This window comes from Salmo salar, chromosome 27 (assembly GCF_965601325.2).
Source record: "Salmo salar chromosome 27, fSalSal1, whole genome shotgun sequence".
NCBI classification, from domain to species: Eukaryota; Metazoa; Chordata; class Actinopteri; order Salmoniformes; family Salmonidae; genus Salmo; species Salmo salar.
The window spans coordinates 40,166,940-40,179,128 of record NC_138317.1 but is presented as its reverse complement, the minus strand read 5'-3'; positions in this window follow the sequence as shown (position 1 = coordinate 40,179,128).

The window sequence follows — 12,189 nt, the reverse complement described above, 5'->3', positions numbered from 1 at the left end:
ACTGTCACGCCACGCTGGCCGCTACACGTTAGACCAGACTGTCACGCCACGCTGGCCGCTACACGTTAGACCAGACTGTCACGCCACGCTGGCCGCTACACGTTAGACCAGACTGTCACGCCACGCTGGCCGCTACACGTTAGACCAGACTGTCACGCCACGCTGGCCGCTACACGTTAGACCAGACTGTCACGCCACGCTGGCCGCTACACGTTAGACCAGACTGTCACGCCACGCTGGCCGCTACACGTTAGACCAGACTGTCACGCCACGCTGGCCGCTACACGTTAGACCAGACTGTCACGCTGGCCGCTACACGTTAGACCAGACTGTCACGCCACGCTGGCCGCTACACGTTAGACCAGACTGTCACGCCACGCTGGCCGCTACACGTTAGACCAGACTGTCACGCCACGCTGGCCGCTACACGTTAGACCAGACTGTCACGCCACGCTGGCCGCTACACGTTAGACCAGACTGTCACGCCGGCCGCTACACGTTAGATCAGACTGTCACGCCACGCCGGCCGCTACACGTTAGATCAGACTGTCACGCCACGCTGGCCGCTACACGTTAGATCAGACTGTCACGCTGGCCGCTACACGTTAGACCAGACTGTCACGCTGGCCGCTACACGTTAGACCAGACTGTCACGCTGGCCGCTACACGTTAGACCAGACTGTCACGCTGGCCGCTACACGTTAGACCAGACTGTCACGCTGGCCGCTACGCGTTAGACCAGACTGTCACGCTGGCCGCTACACGTTAGACCAGACTGTCACGCTGGCCGCTACACGTTAGACCAGACTGTCACGCTGGCCGCTACACGTTAGACCAGACTGTCACGCTGGCCGATACACGTTAGACCAGACTGTCACGTCACGCTGGCCGCTACACATTAGACCAGACTGTCACGCCACGCTGGCCGATACACGTTAGACCAGACTGTCACGCCACGCTGGCCGATACACGTTAGATCAGACTGTCACGCTGGCCGCTACACGTTAGACCAGACTGTCACGCCACGCTGGCCGATACACGTTAGACCAGACTGTCACGTCACGCTGGCCGCTACACGTTAGACCAGACTGTCACGCCACGCTGGCCGATACACGTTAGACCAGACTGTCACGCCACGCTGGCCGATACACGTTAGACCAGACTGTCACGCTGGCCGCTACACGTTAGACCAGACTGTCACGCTGGCCGCTACACATTAGACCAGACTGTCACGCCACGCTGGCCGCTACACATTAGACCAGACTGTCACGCTGGCCGCTACACGTTAGACCAGACTGTCACGCTGGCCGCTACACGTTAGACCAGACTGTCACGCTGGCCGCTACACGTTAGACCAGACTGTCACGCTGGCCGCTACACGTTAGACCAGACTGTCACGCTGGCCGCTACACATTAGACCAGACTGTCACGCTGGCCGCTACACGTTAGACCAGACTGTCACGTCACGCTGGCCGCTACACGTTAGACCAGACTGTCACGTCACGCTGGCCGCTACACGTTAGACCAGACTGTCACGCCACGCTGGCCGCTACACATTAGACCAGACTGTCACGCTGGCCGCTACACGTTAGACCAGACTGTCACGCCACGCTGGCCGATACACGTTAGACCAGACTGTCACGCCACGCTGGCCGATACACGTTAGACCAGACTGTCACGCCACGCTGGCCGATACACGTTAGACCAGACTGTCACGCCACGCTGGCCGCTACACGTTAGATCAGACTGTCACGCTGGCCGCTACACGTTAGACCAGACTGTCACGCTGGCCGATACACGTTAGACCAGACTGTCACGTCACGCTGGCCGCTACACGTTAGACCAGACTGTCACGCCACGCTGGCCGCTACACATTAGACCAGACTGTCACGCTGGCCGCTACACGTTAGACCAGACTGTCACGCCACGCTGGCCGCTACACGTTAGACCAGACTGTCACGCCACGCTGGCCGATACACGTTAGACCAGACTGTCACGCCACTCTGGCCGATACACGTTAGACCAGACTGTCACGCCACGCTGGCCGATACACGTTAGACCAGACTGTCACGCCACGCTGGCCGATACACGTTAGATCAGACTGTCACGCTGGCCGCTACACGTTAGACCAGACTGTCACGCCACGCTGGCCGCTACACGTTAGACCAGACTGTCACGCCACGCTGGCCGCTACACGTTAGACCAGACTGTCACGTCACGCTGGCCGCTACACGTTAGACCAGACTGTCACGCTGGCCGCTACACGTTAGACCAGACTGTCACGCTGGCCGCTACACATTAGACCAGACTGTCACGCTGGCCGCTACACATTAGACCAGACTGTCACGCTGGCCGCTACACATTAGACCAGACTGTCACGCTGGCCGCTACACATTAGACCAGACTGTCACGCTGGCCGCTACACGTTAGACCAGACTGTCACGCTGGCCGATACACGTTAGACCAGACTGTCACGTCACGCTGGCCGCTACACGTTAGACCAGACTGTCACGCCACGCTGGCCGATACACGTTAGACCAGACTGTCACGCCACGCTGGCCGATACACGTTAGATCAGACTGTCACGCTGGCCGCTACACATTAGACCAGACTGTCACGTCACGCTGGCCGCTACACGTTAGACCAGACTGTCACGCCACGCTGGCCGCTACACGTTAGACCAGACTGTCACGCTGGCCGCTACACGTTAGACCAGACTGTCACGCTGGCCGCTACACATTAGACCAGACTGTCACGCTGGCCGCTACACATTAGACCAGACTGTCACGCCACGCTGGCCGCTACACGTTAGACCAGACTGTCACGCCACGCTGGCCGATACACGTTAGACCAGACTGTCACGCCACGCTGGCCGATACACGTTAGACCAGACTGTCACGTCACGCTGGCCGCTACACATTAGACCAGACTGTCACGCCACGCTGGCCGATACACGTTAGACCAGACTGTCACGCCACGCTGGCCGATACACGTTAGATCAGACTGTCACGCTGGCCGCTACACATTAGACCAGACTGTCACGCTGGCCGCTACACATTAGACCAGACTGTCACGCTGGCCGCTACACATTAGACCAGACTGTCACGCCACGCTGGCCGATACACGTTAGACCAGACTGTCACGCCACGCTGGCCGATACACGTTAGATCAGACTGTCACGCTGGCCGCTACACATTAGACCAGACTGTCACGTCACGCTGGCCGCTACACGTTAGACCAGACTGTCACGCCACGCTGGCCGCTACACGTTAGACCAGACTGTCACGCTGGCCGCTACACATTAGACCAGACTGTCACGCCACGCTGGCCGCTACACATTAGACCAGACTGTCACGCTGGCCGCTACACATTAGACCAGACTGTCACGCTGGCCGCTACACATTAGACCAGACTGTCACGCTGGCCGCTACACATTAGACCAGACTGTCACGCCACGCTGGCCGCTACACGTTAGACCAGACTGTCACGCCACGCTGGCCGATACACGTTAGACCAGACTGTCACGTCACGCTGGCCGCTACACATTAGACCAGACTGTCACGCCACGCTGGCCGCTACACGTTAGACCAGACTGTCACGCCACGCTGGCCGCTACACGTTAGACCAGACTGTCACGCTGGCCGCTACACGTTAGACCAGACTGTCACGCCACGCTGGCCGCTACACGTTAGACCAGACTGTCACGCCACGCTGGCCGCTACACATTAGACCAGACTGTCACGCTGGCCGCTACACGTTAGACCAGACTGTCACGCCACGCTGGCCGCTACACGTTAGACCAGACTGTCACGCCTGGCCGCTACACATTAGACCAGACTGTCACGCTGGCCGCTACACGTTAGACCAGACTGTCACGCTGGCCGCTACACGTTAGACCAGACTGTCACGCTGGCCGCTACACGTTAGACCAGACTGTCACGCTGGCCGCTACACGTTAGACCAGACTGTCACGCTGGCCGCTACACGTTAGACCAGACTGTCACGCTGGCCGCTACACGTTAGACCAGACTGTCACGCTGGCCGCTACACGTTAGACCAGACTGTCACGCTGGCCGCTACACGTTAGACCAGACTGTCACGCTGGCCGCTACACGTTAGACCAGACTGTCACGCCTGGCCGCTACACGTTAGACCAGACTGTCACGCTGGCCGCTACACGTTAGACCAGACTGTCACGCTGGCCGCTACACGTTAGACCAGACTGTCACGCTGGCCGCTACACGTTAGACCAGACTGTCACGCTGGCCGCTACACGTTAGACCAGACTGTCACGCTGGCCGCTACACGTTAGACCAGACTGTCACGCTGGCCGCTACACGTTAGACCAGACTGTCACGCTGGCCGCTACACGTTAGACCAGACTGTCACGCTGGCCGCTACACGTTAGACCAGACTGTCACGCTGGCCGCTACACGTTAGACCAGACTGTCACGCTGGCCGCTACACGTTAGACCAGACTGTCACGCTGGCCGCTACACGTTAGACCAGACTGTCACGCCACGCTGGCCGCTACACGTTAGACCAGACTGTCACGCCACGCTGGCCGCTACACGTTAGACCAGACTGTCACGCCACGCTGGCCGCTACACGTTAGACCAGACTGTCACGCCACGCTGGCCGCTACACGTTAGACCAGACTGTCACGCCACGCTGGCCGCTACACGTTAGACCAGACTGTCACGCCACGCTGGCCGCTACACGTTAGACCAGACTGTCACGCCACGCTGGCCGCTACACGTTAGACCAGACTGTCACCCACGCTGGCCGCTACACGTTAGACCAGACTGTCACGCTGGCCGCTACACGTTAGACCAGACTGTCACGCCTGGCCGCTACACGTTAGACCAGACTGTCACGCTGGCCGCTACACGTTAGACCAGACTGTCACGCTGGCCGCTACACGTTAGACCAGACTGTCACGCTGGCCGCTACACGTTAGACCAGACTGTCACGCTGGCCGCTACACGTTAGACCAGACTGTCACGCTGGCCGCTACACGTTAGACCAGACTGTCACGCTGGCCGCTACACGTTAGACCAGACTGTCACGCTGGCCGCTACACGTTAGACCAGACTGTCACGCCACGCTGGCCGCTACACGTTAGACCAGACTGTCACGCCACGCTGGCCGCTACACGTTAGACCAGACTGTCACGCCACGCTGGCCGCTACACGTTAGACCAGACTGTCACGCCACGCTGGCCGCTACACGTTAGACCAGACTGTCACGCCACGCTGGCCGCTACACGTTAGACCAGACTGTCACGCCACGCTGGCCGCTACACGTTAGACCAGACTGTCACGCCACGCTGGCCGCTACACGTTAGACCAGACTGTCACGCCACGCTGGCCGCTACACGTTAGACCAGACTGTCACGCCACGCTGGCCGCTACACGTTAGACCAGACTGTCACGCCACGCTGGCCGCTACACGTTAGACCAGACTGTCACGCCACGCTGGCCGCTACACGTTAGACCAGACTGTCACGCCACGCTGGCCGCTACACGTTAGACCAGACTGTCACGCCACGCTGGCCGCTACACGTTAGACCAGACTGTCACGCCACGCTGGCCGCTACACGTTAGACCAGACTGTCACGCCACGCTGGCCGCTACACGTTAGACCAGACTGTCACGCCACGCTGGCCGCTACACGTTAGACCAGACTGTCACGCACGCTGGCCGCTACACGTTAGACCAGACTGTCACGCCTGGCCGCTACACGTTAGACCAGACTGTCACGCTGGCCGCTACACGTTAGACCAGACTGTCACGCTGGCCGCTACACGTTAGACCAGACTGTCACGCTGGCCGCTACACGTTAGACCAGACTGTCACGCTGGCCGCTACACGTTAGACCAGACTGTCACGCTGGCCGCTACACGTTAGACCAGACTGTCACGCTGGCCGCTACACGTTAGACCAGACTGTCACGCTGGCCGCTACACGTTAGACCAGACTGTCACGCTGGCCGCTACACGTTAGACCAGACTGTCACGCTGGCCGCTACACGTTAGACCAGACTGTCACGCTGGCCGCTACACGTTAGACCAGACTGTCACGCACGCTGGCCGCTACACGTTAGATCAGACTGTCACGCTGGCCGCTACACATTAGACCAGACTGTCACGCCACGCTGGCCGCAACACATTAGACCAGACTGTCACGCTGGCCGCTACACGTTAGACCAGACTGTCACGTCACGCTGGCCGCTACACATTAGACCAGACTGTCACGCCACGCTGGCCGCTACACATTAGACCAGCCTGTCACGCTGGCCGCTACACGTTAGACCAGACTGTCACGCCACGCTGGCCGATACACGTTAGACCAGACTGTCACGCCACGCTGGCCGATACACGTTAGATCAGACTGTCACGCTGGCCGCTACACGTTAGACCAGACTGTCACGCCACGCTGGCCGCTACACGTTAGACCAGACTGTCACGCTGGCCGCTACACGTTAGACCAGACTGTCACGCTGGCCGCTACACGTTAGACCAGACTGTCACGCTGGCCGCTACACATTAGACCAGACTGTCACGCCACGCTGGCCGCAACACATTAGACCAGACTGTCACGCTGGCCGATACACGTTAGACCAGACTGTCACGTCACGCTGGCCGCTACACATTAGACCAGACTGTCACGCCACGCTGGCCGCTACACATTAGACCAGCCTGTCACGCTGGCCGCTACACGTTAGACCAGACTGTCACGCCACGCTGGCCGATACACGTTAGACCAGACTGTCACGCCACGCTGGCCGATACACGTTAGATCAGACTGTCACGCTGGCCGCTACACGTTAGACCAGACTGTCACGCCACGCTGGCCGCTACACGTTAGACCAGACTGTCACGCTGGCCGCTACACGTTAGACCAGACTGTCACGCTGGCCGCTACACGTTAGACCAGACTGTCACGCTGGCCGCTACACATTAGACCAGACTGTCACGCCACGCTGGCCGCAACACATTAGACCAGACTGTCACGCTGGCCGATACACGTTAGACCAGACTGTCACGTCACGCTGGCCGCTACACATTAGACCAGACTGTCACGCCACGCTGGCCGCTACACATTAGACCAGCCTGTCACGCTGGCCGCTACACGTTAGACCAGACTGTCACGCCACGCTGGCCGATACACGTTAGACCAGACTGTCACGCCACGCTGGCCGATACACGTTAGACCAGACTGTCACGCCACGCTGGCCGATACACGTTAGACCAGACTGTCACGCCACGCTGGCCGATACACGTTAGATCAGACTGTCACGCTGGCCGCTACACGTTAGACCAGACTGTCACGCCACGCTGGCCGCTACACGTTAGACCAGACTGTCACGCCACGCTGGCCGCTACACGTTAGACCAGACTGTCACGCCACGCTGGCCGCTACACGTTAGACCAGACTGTCACGCCACGCTGGCCGCTACACGTTAGACCAGACTGTCACGTCACGCTGGCCGCTACACGTTAGACCAGACTGTCACGCTGGCCGCTACACATTAGACCAGACTGTCACGCTGGCCGCTACACATTAGACCAGACTGTCACGCTGGCCGCTACACATTAGACCAGACTGTCACGCTGGCCGCTACACGTTAGACCAGACTGTCACGCTGGCCGCTACACGTTAGACCAGACTGTCACGCTGGCCGCTACACGTTAGACCAGACTGTCACGTCACGCTGGCCGCTACACGTTAGACCAGACTGTCACGCCACGCTGGCCGATACACGTTAGACCAGACTGTCACGCCACGCTGGCCGATACACGTTAGATCAGACTGTCACGCTGGCCGCTACACATTAGACCAGACTGTCACGTCACGCTGGCCGCTACACGTTAGACCAGACTGTCACGCCACGCTGGCCGCTACACGTTAGACCAGACTGTCACGCTGGCCGCTACACGTTAGACCAGACTGTCACGCTGGCCGCTACACATTAGACCAGACTGTCACGCTGGCCGCTACACATTAGACCAGACTGTCACGCCACGCTGGCCGCTACACGTTAGACCAGACTGTCACGCCACGCTGGCCGCTACACGTTAGACCAGACTGTCACGCCACGCTGGCCGATACACGTTAGACCAGACTGTCACGCCACGCTGGCCGATACACGTTAGACCAGACTGTCACGTCACGCTGGCCGCTACACATTAGACCAGACTGTCACGCCACGCTGGCCGATACACGTTAGACCAGACTGTCACGCCACGCTGGCCGATACACGTTAGACCAGACTGTCACGCTGGCCGCTACACATTAGACCAGACTGTCACGCTGGCCGCTACACATTAGACCAGACTGTCACGCCACGCTGGCCGATACACGTTAGACCAGACTGTCACGCCACGCTGGCCGATACACGTTAGATCAGACTGTCACGCTGGCCGCTACACATTAGACCAGACTGTCACGTCACGCTGGCCGCTACACGTTAGACCAGACTGTCACGCCACGCTGGCCGCTACACGTTAGACCAGACTGTCACGCCACGCTGGCCGCTACACGTTAGACCAGACTGTCACGTCACGCTGGCCGCTACACATTAGACCAGACTGTCACGCTGGCCGCTACACATTAGACCAGACTGTCACGCTGGCCGCTACACATTAGACCAGACTGTCACGCTGGCCGCTACACATTAGACCAGACTGTCACGCTGGCCGCTACACGTTAGACCAGACTGTCACGCTGGCCGCTACACGTTAGACCAGACTGTCACGCTGGCCGCTACACGTTAGACCAGACTGTCACGTCACGCTGGCCGCTACACATTAGACCAGACTGTCACGCCACGCTGGCCGATACACGTTAGACCAGACTGTCACGCCACGCTGGCCGATACACGTTAGACCAGACTGTCACGCTGGCCGCTACACATTAGACCAGACTGTCACGCTGGCCGCTACACATTAGACCAGACTGTCACGCCACGCTGGCCGATACACGTTAGACCAGACTGTCACGCCACGCTGGCCGATACACGTTAGATCAGACTGTCACGCTGGCCGCTACACATTAGACCAGACTGTCACGTCACGCTGGCCGCTACACGTTAGACCAGACTGTCACGCCACGCTGGCCGCTACACGTTAGACCAGACTGTCACGCCACGCTGGCCGCTACACGTTAGACCAGACTGTCACGTCACGCTGGCCGCTACACATTAGACCAGACTGTCACGCTGGCCGCTACACATTAGACCAGACTGTCACGCTGGCCGCTACACATTAGACCAGACTGTCACGCTGGCCGCTACACATTAGACCAGACTGTCACGCTGGCCGCTACACGTTAGACCAGACTGTCACGCTGGCCGCTACACGATAGACCAGACTGTCACGCTGGCCGCTACACGTTAGACCAGACTGTCACGTCACGCTGGCCGCTACACATTAGACCAGACTGTCACGCCACGCTGGCCGCTACACGTTAGACCAGACTGTCACGCCACGCTGGCCGATACACGTTAGATCAGACTGTCACGCTGGCCGCTACACATTAGACCAGACTGTCACGTCACGCTGGCCGCTACACGTTAGACCAGACTGTCACGCCACGCTGGCCGCTACACGTTAGACCAGACTGTCACGCTGGCCGCTACACGTTAGACCAGACTGTCACGCTGGCCGCTACACATTAGACCAGACTGTCACGCTGGCCGCTACACATTAGACCAGACTGTCACGCCACGCTGGCCGCTACACGTTAGACCAGACTGTCACGCCACGCTGGCCGCTACACGTTAGACCAGACTGTCACGCCACGCTGGCCGCTACACGTTAGACCAGACTGTCACGCCACGCTGGCCGCTACACGTTAGACCAGACTGTCACGTCACGCTGGCCGCTACACATTAGACCAGACTGTCACGCCACGCTGGCCGATACACGTTAGACCAGACTGTCACGCCACGCTGGCCGATACACGTTAGACCAGACTGTCACGCTGGCCGCTACACATTAGACCAGACTGTCACGCTGGCCGCTACACATTAGACCAGACTGTCACGCCACGCTGGCCGATACACGTTAGACCAGACTGTCACGCCACGCTGGCCGATACACGTTAGATCAGACTGTCACGCTGGCCGCTACACATTAGACCAGACTGTCACGTCACGCTGGCCGCTACACGTTAGACCAGACTGTCACGCCACGCTGGCCGCTACACGTTAGACCAGACTGTCACGCTGGCCGCTACACATTAGACCAGACTGTCACGCCACGCTGGCCGCTACACATTAGACCAGACTGTCACGCTGGCCGCTACACATTAGACCAGACTGTCACGCTGGCCGCTACACATTAGACCAGACTGTCACGCTGGCCGCTACACATTAGACCAGACTGTCACGCTGGCCGCTACACATTAGACCAGACTGTCACGCCACGCTGGCCGCTACACGTTAGACCAGACTGTCACGCCACGCTGGCCGCTACACGTTAGACCAGACTGTCACGTCACGCTGGCCGCTACACATTAGACCAGACTGTCACGCCACGCTGGCCGCTACACGTTAGACCAGACTGTCACGCCACGCTGGCCGATACACGTTAGACCAGACTGTCACGCTGGCCGCTACACGTTAGACCAGACTGTCACGCTGGCCGCTACACATTAGACCAGACTGTCACGCCACGCTGGCCGCTACACATTAGACCAGACTGTCACGCTGGCCGCTACACGTTAGACCAGACTGTCACGCTGGCCGCTACACGTTAGACCAGACTGTCACGCCGGCCGCTACACGTTAGACCAGACTGTCACGCCGGCCGCTACACGTTAGATCAGACTGTCACGCCGGCCGCTACACGTTAGACCAGACTGTCACGTCACGCTGGCCGCTACACGTTAGACCAGACTGTCACGCCACGCTGGCCGCTACACGTTAGATCAGACTGTCACGCTGGCCGCTACACGTTAGACCAGACTGTCACGCTGGCCGCTACACGTTAGACCAGACTGTCACGCTGGCCGCTACACGTTAGACCAGACTGTCACGCTGGCCGCTACACGTTAGACCAGACTGTCACGCTGGCCGCTACACGTTAGACCAGACTGTCACGCTGGCCGCTACACGTTAGACCAGACTGTCACGCTGGCCGCTACACGTTAGACCAGACTGTCACGCTGGCCGCTACACGTTAGACCAGACTGTCACGCTGGCCGCTACACGTTAGACCAGACTGTCACGCTGGCCGCTACACATTAGACCAGACTGTCACGCCACGCTGGCCGCAACACATTAGACCAGACTGTCACGCTGGCCGATACACGTTAGACCAGACTGTCACGTCACGCTGGCCGCTACACATTAGACCAGACTGTCACGCCACGCTGGCCGCTACACATTAGACCAGCCTGTCACGCTGGCCGCTACACGTTAGACCAGACTGTCACGCCACGCTGGCCGATACACGTTAGACCAGACTGTCACGCCACGCTGGCCGATACACGTTAGACCAGACTGTCACGCCACGCTGGCCGATACACGTTAGACCAGACTGTCACGCCACGCTGGCCGATACACGTTAGATCAGACTGTCACGCTGGCCGCTACACGTTAGACCAGACTGTCACGCCACGCTGGCCGCTACACGTTAGACCAGACTGTCACGCTGGCCGCTACACGTTAGACCAGACTGTCACGCTGGCCGCTACACGTTAGACCAGACTGTCACGCTGGCCGCTACACATTAGACCAGACTGTCACGCCACGCTGGCCGCAACACATTAGACCAGACTGTCACGCTGGCCGATACACGTTAGACCAGACTGTCACGTCACGCTGGCCGCTACACATTAGACCAGACTGTCACGCCACGCTGGCCGCTACACATTAGACCAGCCTGTCACGCTGGCCGCTACACGTTAGACCAGACTGTCACGCCACGCTGGCCGATACACGTTAGACCAGACTGTCACGCCACGCTGGCCGATACACGTTAGACCAGACTGTCACGCCACGCTGGCCGATACACGTTAGACCAGACTGTCACGCCACGCTGGCCGATACACGTTAGATCAGACTGTCACGCTGGCCGCTACACGTTAGACCAGACTGTCACGCCACGCTGGCCGCTACACGTTAGACCAGACTGTCACGCCACGCTGGCCGCTACACGTTAGACCAGACTGTCACGCCACG